Raw genomic sequence first — 12,162 nt, 5'->3', positions numbered from 1 at the left:
CTGTTCTAAGGCTTTTCATAACAGTATTACTTTCATTCTATAAGGCCGTACCTAACCTCCTCTACTCGCATAAACAATCAAAAATCTTTGTAAGGAGCGCATACCACATAAACCACCTAAACTTACTTTTAAATAACAATGTTACAATCCTATCTATGTACCGTACACAAGTAATAATAATAATATTAGTAGAATTAAATGAATAACACTAATTTGAATATTTACTATCAGAATTGTGGTGGTTTGCGCTCAAAATTAACAGAACTTAAATGTAACATTCAAAGTTCAAATTATGACATAATAGTGCTGACAGAAACTTGGCTTGTGGGTGGTATATATGATTCTGAATTGGTAGATGACAGGTATTCTATATTCCGTCGCGATCGGAATTTACAAGCAACACACAAGAAGGATGGCGGAGGTATCTTAGTTGCAATTAATAAGAAATTTAGCGCAGCCAGATACTTTGAATTCGAAGATAACAATACCGAACAAATATACATCACTTTACCAATTAGTAACTCCAAAACCATTATACTAAGTGCTACATACATACCACCCAAAACTCATCAAAATACGTATATATTACACTTTAATACTTTGAAATCTCTATATACAAAATTCCCATCACACCACTTTATTATTGTGGGTGACTACAATATTCCTGACTTACGATGGTCTCTACACTCTACAGAAAATCATATTTTGCCAGTAGCTGTGAGCAACCTTCATAAAGAACTAGAATCAACAATCATGTACATGCAACTTAAACAATATAATATAATTTATAACGCTAATGGCCGCCTATTAGACTTAATGTTAACAAATTACCACCACTGTATCTGCTCTCCTCCTCCCACAGAACTATCAAAACCGAACTATAACCATCATCCCCCACTTTTATTTTCTTTTAAAAAGTTACAACCAGCTGAGAGAATCCGTGATAAGCATTCTGAAAAATACAACTTTCATAAATGCGACTTCAGTGCGATCAAAACCGACCTATCGTCCATAAATTGGGTAGAAGAACTTAGGGATAAAAACGTGTCTGAAAGCGTTTCATATCTCTATATTAAACTATATAATACTATTAACAAGCATGTACCAGTATGCAAACCCAAATCAATAAAATATCCTCAGTGGTTTTCCAAAGCATTAACAAGTACCTTGTCAAGAAAAAAAACCGTATGGAAAAAATGGAAAATCTACCACAACCTGTCAGATTATAGAGAGTTTTCACTTTTACGTGATCGAGCTAAATTACTTTTAAAACAAGACCATAATTCCTATATCTCAAAAACAGAGTCAGGTATCGCAGATAATGTGAAACATTTTTGGAAATACGTATCGTCACTCAAAAAAAATGAGAGTGGTTACCCTTCCAAAATGCTGCTAAATGAAAATATTTCCGAAAGTCCATCGGAAATAGCAAATATGTTCAACGAATTCTTCAGCTCTATTTTCGAAACCAGAGACAGTGACCTGGATACAATAAATTTAAATACCTTTATCGCAGATCCTGAGGCCCCTCACATTCCCAGTATCGAAATAACAAAATATCAGGTGGAAAAGTGCTTAATAAACTTAGACATAGGAAAAGGTCCTGGCCCGGATAAAATTGGACCCATTTTCCTGAAAAATACAGCTAAGCAACTATCGGAACCACTTTGGATTATCTTTAATCGTAGCATAGAGGAAGGTACCTTTCCTGAAACTTGGAAATTAGCATTCATAACACCTTTGCATAAATCAGGCCCAAGAAACAACGTTTCATACTATAGGCCAATATCTGGGCTCTCCACAATGCCAAAAATTTTCGAGACACTCGTAAAGGATTGCCTGTATGCTCAATTGAGCCACAACATTATTGAAAATCAACACGGCTTCACACAAGGCAAATCTACTATTACGAACCTAATCCTGTACTCGAACTTTTTATTCAACGCCATGGATCAAGGGCTTCAGGTTGACACTATATACACAGATTTTCAAAAGGCCTTTGATAAAGTAGACCATATTCTGTTACTCAAGAAATTAGCTCAAAACGGTATTACAGGTAATCTCCTACACTGGTTCAAGTCGTACCTAAACAACCGTTACCAAACTGTTATTATCAACGGGTACCATTCGGATCAGAGGTTGGTTTCTTCGGGAGTAATTCAGGGATCCATATTAGGTCCTCTTCAGTATATTTTGTTTGTAAATGACATATCCAAGTGTTTCCATAATTGTAGAATCTTGATGTTCGCCGATGACCTCAAAATTTTCAAAACCATAAACAATATTGACGACTGTCAAGAAATCCAAGATGATCTCGACCGCTTCCATCAATATTGTACAATTAATAAACTCCATTTAGCTCCCAATAAATGTCAACAAATATCTTTCACAAGAAAACGGAATAAATTAGAACATGCGTACAATATAGGGGGGCAAAATCTAGAGAGAGTAGCCTCTATTCGTGATTTAGGAGTACAGCTTGATGATAAATTAATATTTGATTAACATATCACAAATATCTGTAAAAAAGCGTATCAAATGCTTGGTTTCATACTTCGTATTAGCAAGTCATTTAGGCAAACTAATACTTTGTTAGTTCTCTACAAAACTCTGGTTCGTTCGCAATTAGAATATGCTTCGGTGATCTGGAATCCTCTTTATAAAATATACAGTGAGAAGATAGAAATGATCCAAAAAAAGGCGTTAAGATCCATACACTACAGACTCACTCGTTCCAAGATGTCGTATGAAAATCTTCTGAAGCATTATAATATACCAAAATTATCAGCAAGACGCTCCGTCAATGACGAACTTCTGCTCTACAACATCTGCAACAATCATTACAACTGCTCAGAACTAGTAAGCGACATTAGGTATCTGGTACCTCGCTCGGCAACACCACGCAACATCTGCAAATTATTCTACCTTCCAAAAACACGCACAAATGCTGGTCGCCGCGCGCCTACCTACCGAATTTGTAACTCCCACAACCAAAACTTTCTGTCAGCAGACATTTACAACAAAAAGAATGTAGCATTCAAGAGGCTTATTAATAATATGGCTCATAGTTTGGCGAGATAACTTTAATTTTAGTAGTTACTAGGTTTGATTTTGACTGGTATAGCATTTTGTTTTTAGCTCTAGATTAAGTATCACATCTTTTTAATATAAATAAATGTTTTAGTGATAAACTTTTAAGGTGATAGGCTTAAAATAGTTGTTATGTTAAATTTAAGTTACTTATAGTCTATTACTGTTGTTTATCCATAGAAAATAAATAAATAAATAAATAAATAAATAAATAAATAAATAAATAAATAAATAAATAAATAAATAAATAAATAACCGACTATGGCGAAATCAGAGCTAAATTTATTAAATATTTTACAGTTAAATTAGCCTTAATTACGATTAAATGAATAATTTTGTATTCACTTTTAGCTGTTGTCGGTAATAAATATGCTAACAGATACATGAATAATTTAATATGTCAAAACTATTGGCGCAGGATACCTAGGTTTCGGTAGAGATTATTTTTTTTTTTTTTTTTTTTTTTTTATTTATTTATTATATTAACTCGATTATAAATACATGTTCACGATGATAAACTATCATGGATACATCACCATATTACATGAATACCTACATTACCTACTACGATTTTTAAATAATAAAAATTCATAACAAAATATTATAATGAGGAATTATATCAACAGCGTATACGCGTAGATAATATATCATATTTCCGAACACCTTTTTACTACCAGATAAATAATAATGTACATTATTGTACATAAAATATCGTAATAAAATACGTCACTACGCCTAAAAGCGCGGCCTAAACGAAATCTAATAACATAAACAATTTTATTTTACGATACAAATTACGCAGAAACGTAAAATAATCCCGCACTTTCGTAGCACATATTTCGTAGCTCGTAGCTCGTAGCCCGTAGCTCGTAGCAACCGTAGCGGCTACGAGGTCTGTGAACTTGGCAGCAGAAAATTCGGCAGCAATTTTTAGTACCGCCGAATATGTTTTTCCAAATAAGCCAATCCACCACAATTCTGTTAGCACTGCATGATAGAGAATACTTCAATGAACTTATAGACATATAAAACATTTAACAGAGTGCTCCGAGAGATTAATAAAGTCACAATTACTAAACGGCGTAGCGTGCGCCTTATAAAGTGCAGCTAGCAGCAGTTACACCTCCCACTCTTGGTACTTTGCTAAGTTGCTGCTGAGGGGTGAGTGCGCATGACGTGACTCATACATAGTTGCTGCTATGTCGCCGTAAAGTAATTGTAATGTAATTAATCTCTCCGAGCACGCTGTTACATGTGTTATATGTCTATACGTTCATTGAAGTATTCTCTAGCATGTAGTGCTAAAAGAATTTGGGTAGATTGGCTTATTCTTCATAATTATGAAACAATAGTCGCCCATATAGGAAAATATGATGTTATGTTAATCAAGTTAAAACTTGATAGGAACAAAATCTACCACTCATCGAGTGTATGTAATAGATAGACGATGGTATATAGATCGTAGCAATAACTACTTTATGTACGTATGTGGTCAAGGGACTTCAAAATAATGAATTAAGTCAGCAACAAATTTTAATATGGCCGAAGAAATTGTACCTAATGCAATGAATCTCTCGGAGCACGCTGTTAAATGTGTTACATGTCTATAAGTTCATTGAAGTATTCTCTATCATGCAGTGCTAACAGAATTGGGGTGGATTGGCTTATTCTTCATAATTATGAGACAATAGTCGCCCATATAGGAATTTCCATTATTATGTTATGTTAATCAAGTTAAAACTTGATAAGAACTAAATCTACCACTCATCGAGTGTATGTAATAGATAGACGATGGTATATAGATCGTAGCAATAACTATTTTATGTACGTATGTGGTCAAGGGACTTCAAAATAATGAATTAAGTGTAAGCAGCTAAAAAATGCTTTTGGCTCGGGAAGAAACTGAAGGAACTTTTCACCATAATAATTATCTGAACCGTAGCCTAGTTGGATGTAGCTCCATTTCAACTTAGAGGTTCGAGGATCAATTCCAGCTTAAGATCTTTTTTCTTTTTGTATTTTATTATAATGGAGGTTACTTTCAACTTACAGTGAATGTGACCAGTTTATTTTTTATAGATTTATTTTGGTTTCTTAATATGTAAATAAAAGATGCCAAGACAAATTTATTTTATTTTATACAAATCCACATTAGAAACTACATCAACACAATCATGTTAAATTATTTTATATTGTTTATTATTGTTATAAGTAGGTATGATTAAGATCACAATGGTATTTCTAAATTTATTATTTTTTTTCTTACAAAATTCTTAGCCTATATTCTGATTCAAGAATTCTGTATAGTGTGCTTATTAATAATAATCATAACTCATAGGTGAAATATCTCATAAAAGCGCCATGTATGTACATTTTAATTAACTATCTAGTACTCTATAAATAATATAATTCGTGCAAATGACGCAGACGCGATGTACTTATAATTAGCTATTATAATTAGCATTAGGCCACCTACGTATTTGATGATGAATTGATGACGCATCATGATGCTATGATATGAACTACTAAGTGTATCAATAAACATCAAAATCAACTGTACCGTATGACAACTTACTTTGAAATAATAATTACATTTATAATATATTGATCCAGTAGCTAGTTAAAATAATTTTATTTATCAGTGTACCTATGTAAATAAAAGTTACTGAGCCAAAATGTATTTATTTTGTTCAAATCCACATTAGAAACTACATCATCATATTAAATTATTTTTATTTTATTGCGATGAGTGTTGTTGCACCCAAGTGACCAACAGATGGCGATTGGAATTTCTATAGTCTCTTTCCTAGAATAACAAATTACCTATATGCTTTCTAAAGGCAGATATCACTGCTGACTAAATCATCTTGGAAAACAACAAAACTTTATAAAACTAAAAATATTATTCATAAAAGTATTATTTCTCATATAAGTCTTTGAGTATTCTCATAATAATTCATTAACAATCAAGTTATTACATAATTATAGGAAATTAGAAAATCTCAGTTGGTAATTATTTATAATTAAGTAGTAATCTAGTAGTCTTTAAAAACTAACAAATTACCTATAATGTAGGGCCTTATAATCACAGTTAGTTTTTACAGATATGTGACGCTAATCTCGTCATTTTAAGTGTGGATGCAAGTCATGCAAGTCATGGCGTGCAAGTGTGTAGCCCACACGACTCGGCGATTTGGAATACTCAGCCGCTGAAAGGCTCTATATGCTCAAGGAAATTTTTTGGTGCGCCCACGACCGCGCCCACGACTGCGACCGAGTTTCTGAAATTTAATAATAAAAATATTATATTATAATTAATTATGATACGGATTTATTTGACAATATATCCACTATAGGTCCTATTAGGTACCATGTTGATGCATTTAAAGACATGTTTTTGTTATATTAATTACGATTCATTAATGAATTACAATTAGGAATACTATCTACCTTTTTCTGCTTCTATGAATGCCATTAATCTGGCATTGTGTCCCTCATTTACAGCAGTTTGTGTATTTACTGCTGCAGCTACCATTTTCATGGCTTCCGCCTTCTCGCTATCGCATTGTATCTGCTCGCACTGCAAAACCATCAAGTCTCCTTTGGCTTCAGCCTCTGCGCCTCTGGGAGTTCCTGAAATTTTGAAAGATGTTTAATGGATCAAAATAAATTAAGTTTTTTTTAATCTATACTAAGGCTTATATCTATCCAGTGCTTATAACACTTTTATTCATTAATAATTATACAAACTTACACATAATTTCAATTCTGTCGGGCAAAGCACTATTTGTAGCAACAGCACCAGCACTAGTCCCAGTGGCTGTTGCTGGCGGTGCGGCATTCTCGTCACCAAGGGGAAGCATCTGTAATTTAAGGGGTAGCACCAAATTATTACCCTATCATTGATAGTCAAAGAAAGCAGCCCGCTGTAAGAACTTTCTAAAGGGCGCTCCACATTCACGCGAGAATCTCCGGAGATTCTCTGCGAGTACTGTAGGGAGAACTTCTTTGGGTACACACTCTCACAAAGTTCTTAAATAGTTCTCACTACAGTTCTCGCGTTCGATGACGATGGACGCCACAAAGTACACAATTACTTCCGTTCAAGTCGGCGGCGCGCGCGCTACGTTCTCGCCTGTTCTGACGTTCTCGCGCTCCTTTGTCTCGCGCCAAAATACCGACAAAAAGTGGAGTAAAGCTGGGGAACAACGCGAGAACTTGAGAAATCGCTTCCACATTCACGTTTCTCACATGTTTCTCGCGTTCTCGGGAGATTCTCTTAAGAATGTGGAGCGCCCTTTAGGCAGCTGGGTGCTTCCAGGCTGGGTGTGGAAGTATAATCACAATGTACAACAGTCATGTGCAGTGTAACCAACTGGATAAGCATAAGTAGCTTTGTCAGTAGTAATTCTAAAACAATTCGACATAAGTAAATAAATTTTATATTAGGTACAATACCTTCTGAGTATCGCAATATTTATATTCAAACCATCTAGGTATATTGATACTTACTTTGGATACTTAAAAGAAACTTCTTTTCAAACAGTTCAGACAATTTCGGCTAAAGTTTTCAACAGAAAAAAAATATGGTAAATGTCAAAAGTGACAATACTTACACACATAGAGCGCGACAAACTTATCTGTTCCGGTGAGAGCGATTAATGAATTGTATATTGTAAAAGATTAGATGGGTTTATTAACACCGCAAGAGCGAATTAACAATACGAGCAAACTTAAAATCTTATTGAATTAAGAAATATTAGACATTTATGTGAGCTCTCACCGGAACAGATAAGTTTGTGGCACTGTACACGGTTTTTTTCTTCAACGTTGAATAAAAAAGTCGTTCCTCCATACTTGATAAGATTAATATCGATTTTAAATCCCACAAAATAAGTTGTTGGAATAAATTGTTTATTGAAATTTTCATTTATTCATATTAAAATATCGATAAAATTCTCGTATTTATCAACAAAATAAAATCCAATGATTCGTAAAGAACTGCTTTTATAATCATAAAATGTGATAATATTAATGGTAGATATTGATTTTTTACGCTTGGCAATTTTTATGATGCAGGCAATTTTATTCATTTCATCATAAAAATTGCCATGCGTAAAAAATCAATTACTTTTTTGACATTCATATTATATCCTATTTTTAATGATTGATATTATCTACTAATATAGGCTAAGACTCACTGTTGCTAACAAATTTTATGGATTTAAATTATCTGAAATAAACGAAATTATTATTTCAACGTGCATTCGGTGCTTACGTAGGTCATATTATAATTAAAACAAAATCAAACCTATATTACTTTTCACTCTCTTACTGTCAAATTTCTCGAAATCAAATAGGTAGGTAGGCATAGGTAGGTAATTCGGCAAAATACATTGTCTGCGCGGCACGGTGGTGGCGGCGGCGCGGGCGGCGGCATAGACAGGCTCACTCACACAACGATAGCGCGGTAACCGAGATAAAAAGAGACGGCACTAGTTTTCCCACAGAGTATGAGCGGGGTAAAGCATAATGCCATCAAAACAAAAACATAACTTGTAAAAAAAGCCAAGTCTCCCAAACGTAAAAAAGTCGGTTTATTTTTTCTGTTTCTACCTACTAAAGGGTTCTCCTATTTTAAGTAATAAAAAAATCCTTAATTCAACATACCTAAGCTTGTAGTAACCATATTCATAGGTATATATAAGAAATCTTGTGATGCGATTGGTGATCTATTTGTTTAACGAACGAAAAAAGTCCAAATTGTACCTATACCTACACCAACCCCAAGTTAATTTTAACGATCGACCCGTCATTGTATGTCCACATCAAAAGTGCTACGAGTATGAAGGATTTAAGGAAGAAACTACAAATTCTCGACATCAGAACCAAGAGGGCCGATATCCATTTTTGCAACTTTTCAGTAGAGCGAAAATAAACTTTTACTACTGTATATAACAAACACCGATGTTGGTTTTGGGGTCGAAATACCTACATTATTTCGCTCGGCTAGTTAATGAAAATACAAAATCGTTTCATTTGAAGACAATATTTATGCAATATTAGCGACAAAATCAAGTTTTGTATCTTTGAGTATGGAGATCAGCCCCATTTTTCGACTATAAATAGTAACTTAGAGGCTCACGTCAATAAAAGACCTTACGGCTGTATAGATTTTAGACTAAAAGGCAAGGCTTTTGTTAACATCGGACCTTTTGGTCAAGAAAATAAAATATCACTTTAAAAAAATGCCTATACCTACCTGTTATAACAACGGACTGTATGGTTCGGGGAAAATAGTATTTAAGTTGAATTTTGGCTTGTGTATGTCTACTATTGTCTACATAAGATCCAATGTCTCTAAAAATATAAAATAACCACGGTATACCTCTATTTATGACTATTTGGTTCGAATTAAAATAAAATTATACTCAAGAAAATGAAACAAATGAACAAATTGTGTGTAATATATGACTCCATGGCTCTGAAATTATTAATTATATTCAAGAAAAAGAAACAAAGGACCCAAATATGTGTATAAAACAAAGGACCTAAATGTGTGTAATATATGACTCTTTGGTTCTGAAATGATTAATTTTGTGAATGTTTTATTAAAACAATAGTAATTATAAAACAGGTATGTATAACGAATAAAACGACCAAACACGTGGTGGCCCTGTAAGTCGTGTTGCAAAAGAAAACGGGTGATAGATGGCATCAAAACCAGCATTAATAAGTTTGAACTTAGTTCTGAGTTTAGGCTTTGAACGCAACAAGGACCGTCATCGTCTGCGAGTTCTGCGACCGTTCGATCGTGTGTGGCATGCGGGACTGCTGTACAAACTGTCTTATACAAGCACGTTGCTGGTAATTGTGCAGACAGCGGCTTCATTCCTGGCCGAACGGTGGTTCTACGTTTTAGTCGAGGACACCGATTCCACCCTGCGCAAGATCTGTGCTGGACTTCCTCAGAGCAGCTGCCTGACTCTACGTGGCCTAAACGGACGACATCCTAACAATGGCTGGTAAAATTACTGATGGTGAGGTGAATACGTGGAGACGAAATGGAGTTGGCACTCCTTGCCGACGAAAGCGTGTAGTTTGTCTCATCTCAGAAGGAAAACCTGGCCGTATCAAAACTGGATGACCTGCCGGAATGGCTGGAAAAGTGGTGGTCAACGTGGGCACCGCCCCGCGATGTTGTCCGCCGCCTGCACGCCGCCGGCTAAGAAGCTGCAACTCCGAAGTCATTTCGTCTCAGTCAAGTACCTGGGGCCCCTGGGGGTGAAAATCGAGCGCACGCTCACCATGAGTGTGCAAGCGGTCAACTCAGTCTACTAGGCGAAGGCCGCACGGGCTATGCTCTGTCCCATGTTGGCTTTCCGACTCCCCCTGCGCAAGAAGCTAAGGATCTTTAAAACATACATGCGTTTCCGTATTACCTACGCTGCTCCGGCGTGGTACGCACTATGCTCGATTACCAACTGCAAGAAGCTTCAGCTACAGCAGAACCTGACTCTGAGGCCAGCCAGACAGACGAACCTTAAAGATAGAAAACCTTTGCCGCCTTTTTTAAAGGAAGAAAATTTTTATTACCAGATTTTTTATATGTACCTATGAATATGGTCACTACAAGCTTATTTATGTTGAATTAAGGAATTACGTTATAACTTAAAATGGGAGAACCCGTTAGTAGAAAATGATAAAATAAACCGACTTGGTATAACTCACAAAAAAAATTATGCTTGCGAGGCTTTTTACCCGACTGCCGAAGGAGGAGGGTAATGTTTCTCGATTGTATGTATGGATGTTTGTCTGTTTCTACGGCTTGATAGATTTCGATGTAGGAGGTATCGTTAGTAGCGCATTGATAGCGCAATGGTTATAGGCTATGTTACATCACATTAAAATGTATATAGCGCACGTGATGATCAAAAAAATAATATTTTTCCAATTATGCCGTGTGGGATATCAAATGACACAGCTTAATTAGCACATAACAAAAATATGCATATTGTAGGTATTTAATACACAACACCAAAATTTTTTAAATAATAAAAATATGTTCATAAAGTAGTACCCGACTACTGACATAAAATTTCATAAAATAAAAACAACAAAAAAATTACAAATATTTTTTTTTATAAACAAACAAAAAATCCAACTGCATGCTAAAAATATGAAAACAAGCCCCAATGTTAATGGAAAGTATCGCAGGCGGGGACCAACTTGACCGCCACACAAGGCCACACACCTTTCTAGGTAACATTCAGCTAAATGGTGAACCCTCTGCTGGTCCCCGCCTACGATAATTTCCATTAACATTGGGGCTTGTTTTCAACTTTTTAGCGTGCAGTCGGGTTTTTGTTTGTTAATAATTATATTTTTTTCATTTTTGATGGCATTATGCCTTGTCTCGCTCATACTCAGTGAGAAAACTAGTGTCGTCTCTTTTTAATTCGGGTTGTATGAACTTAACTGAATGTGTTTCGAACCATAAGGTCTGACGTGAAAATCTGACCGCATATAAGTAATCCCATCAAAAACAATACTTGTCAAAAAAACCAAGTCTCGTAACTCAGTTGTTCTAGAGATACTCGCAGCGATCAAGGACTTCTATGCCCGATTGTACGCTTCACATGCGCAACAGCCAGAACCCCAGATGTGTAGGTCTATTGTTTTTCAAGAAAGGAGACAAATTGCTCTTAAAAACCTATAGACTGATCACACTCTTGACCACGTGAATAAAATGTTTATGTACATTTATAACAGTCATCACGAGACTTGATTTGATGAATTTCAGCCGGTGGAGCATGCCGAATTTCGTGGGCGTTATAGCACCGTAGACCACATACACACATTGTTCGGCAGATTATACAGAAGAAGGAAGAATATAATCGGCCTCTGTGTCTAGCTTTGGTAGACTACGAAAATTTTGACTCCGTCGAGATTTGGGCTTTTCTGGCATCCTTACAGATATTTTTTTTATTATTTATTTATTTAAACCATAACTACGCTACTCTTACAGCTAAACCAATACAGTAGTGTTGATAAATAATATTAAAATTTAAG

General features: G+C 35.2%; 1 protein-coding gene and 1 long non-coding RNA gene across 5 annotated transcripts in view; both read right to left on the bottom strand.

Moving 5' to 3' along the window:
* LOC105381623 (acetylcholine receptor subunit alpha-like) overlaps nt 1-12,162 on the bottom strand; it is a 139,625-nt gene that overhangs the window by 10,598 nt on the left and 116,865 nt on the right. The gene's annotated exons all lie outside the window — the stretch shown is intronic.
* Nucleotides 5,204-7,749, bottom strand: LOC119693679. Of its 4 annotated transcripts, XR_007266611.1 has the most exons (5): nt 7,603-7,742; nt 7,188-7,500; nt 6,845-6,953; nt 6,541-6,723; nt 5,204-6,371 (listed from the first exon to the last, which is right to left on the bottom strand). It is a non-coding gene; the product is annotated as an uncharacterized LOC119693679 (long non-coding RNA). The 4 variants fall into 4 exon arrangements; XR_007266609.1 differs by lacking the exon at nt 7,188-7,500 and having other exon boundaries at nt 7,603-7,749; XR_007266610.1 differs by having other exon boundaries at nt 6,845-7,500; nt 7,603-7,743.

Source organism: Plutella xylostella, chromosome 9 (genome assembly GCF_932276165.1).
Source record: "Plutella xylostella chromosome 9, ilPluXylo3.1, whole genome shotgun sequence".
NCBI classification, from domain to species: Eukaryota; Metazoa; Arthropoda; class Insecta; order Lepidoptera; family Plutellidae; genus Plutella; species Plutella xylostella.
The sequence above is the reverse complement of the archived record's forward strand: the minus strand, read 5'-3'. Positions and strand labels throughout refer to the sequence as shown.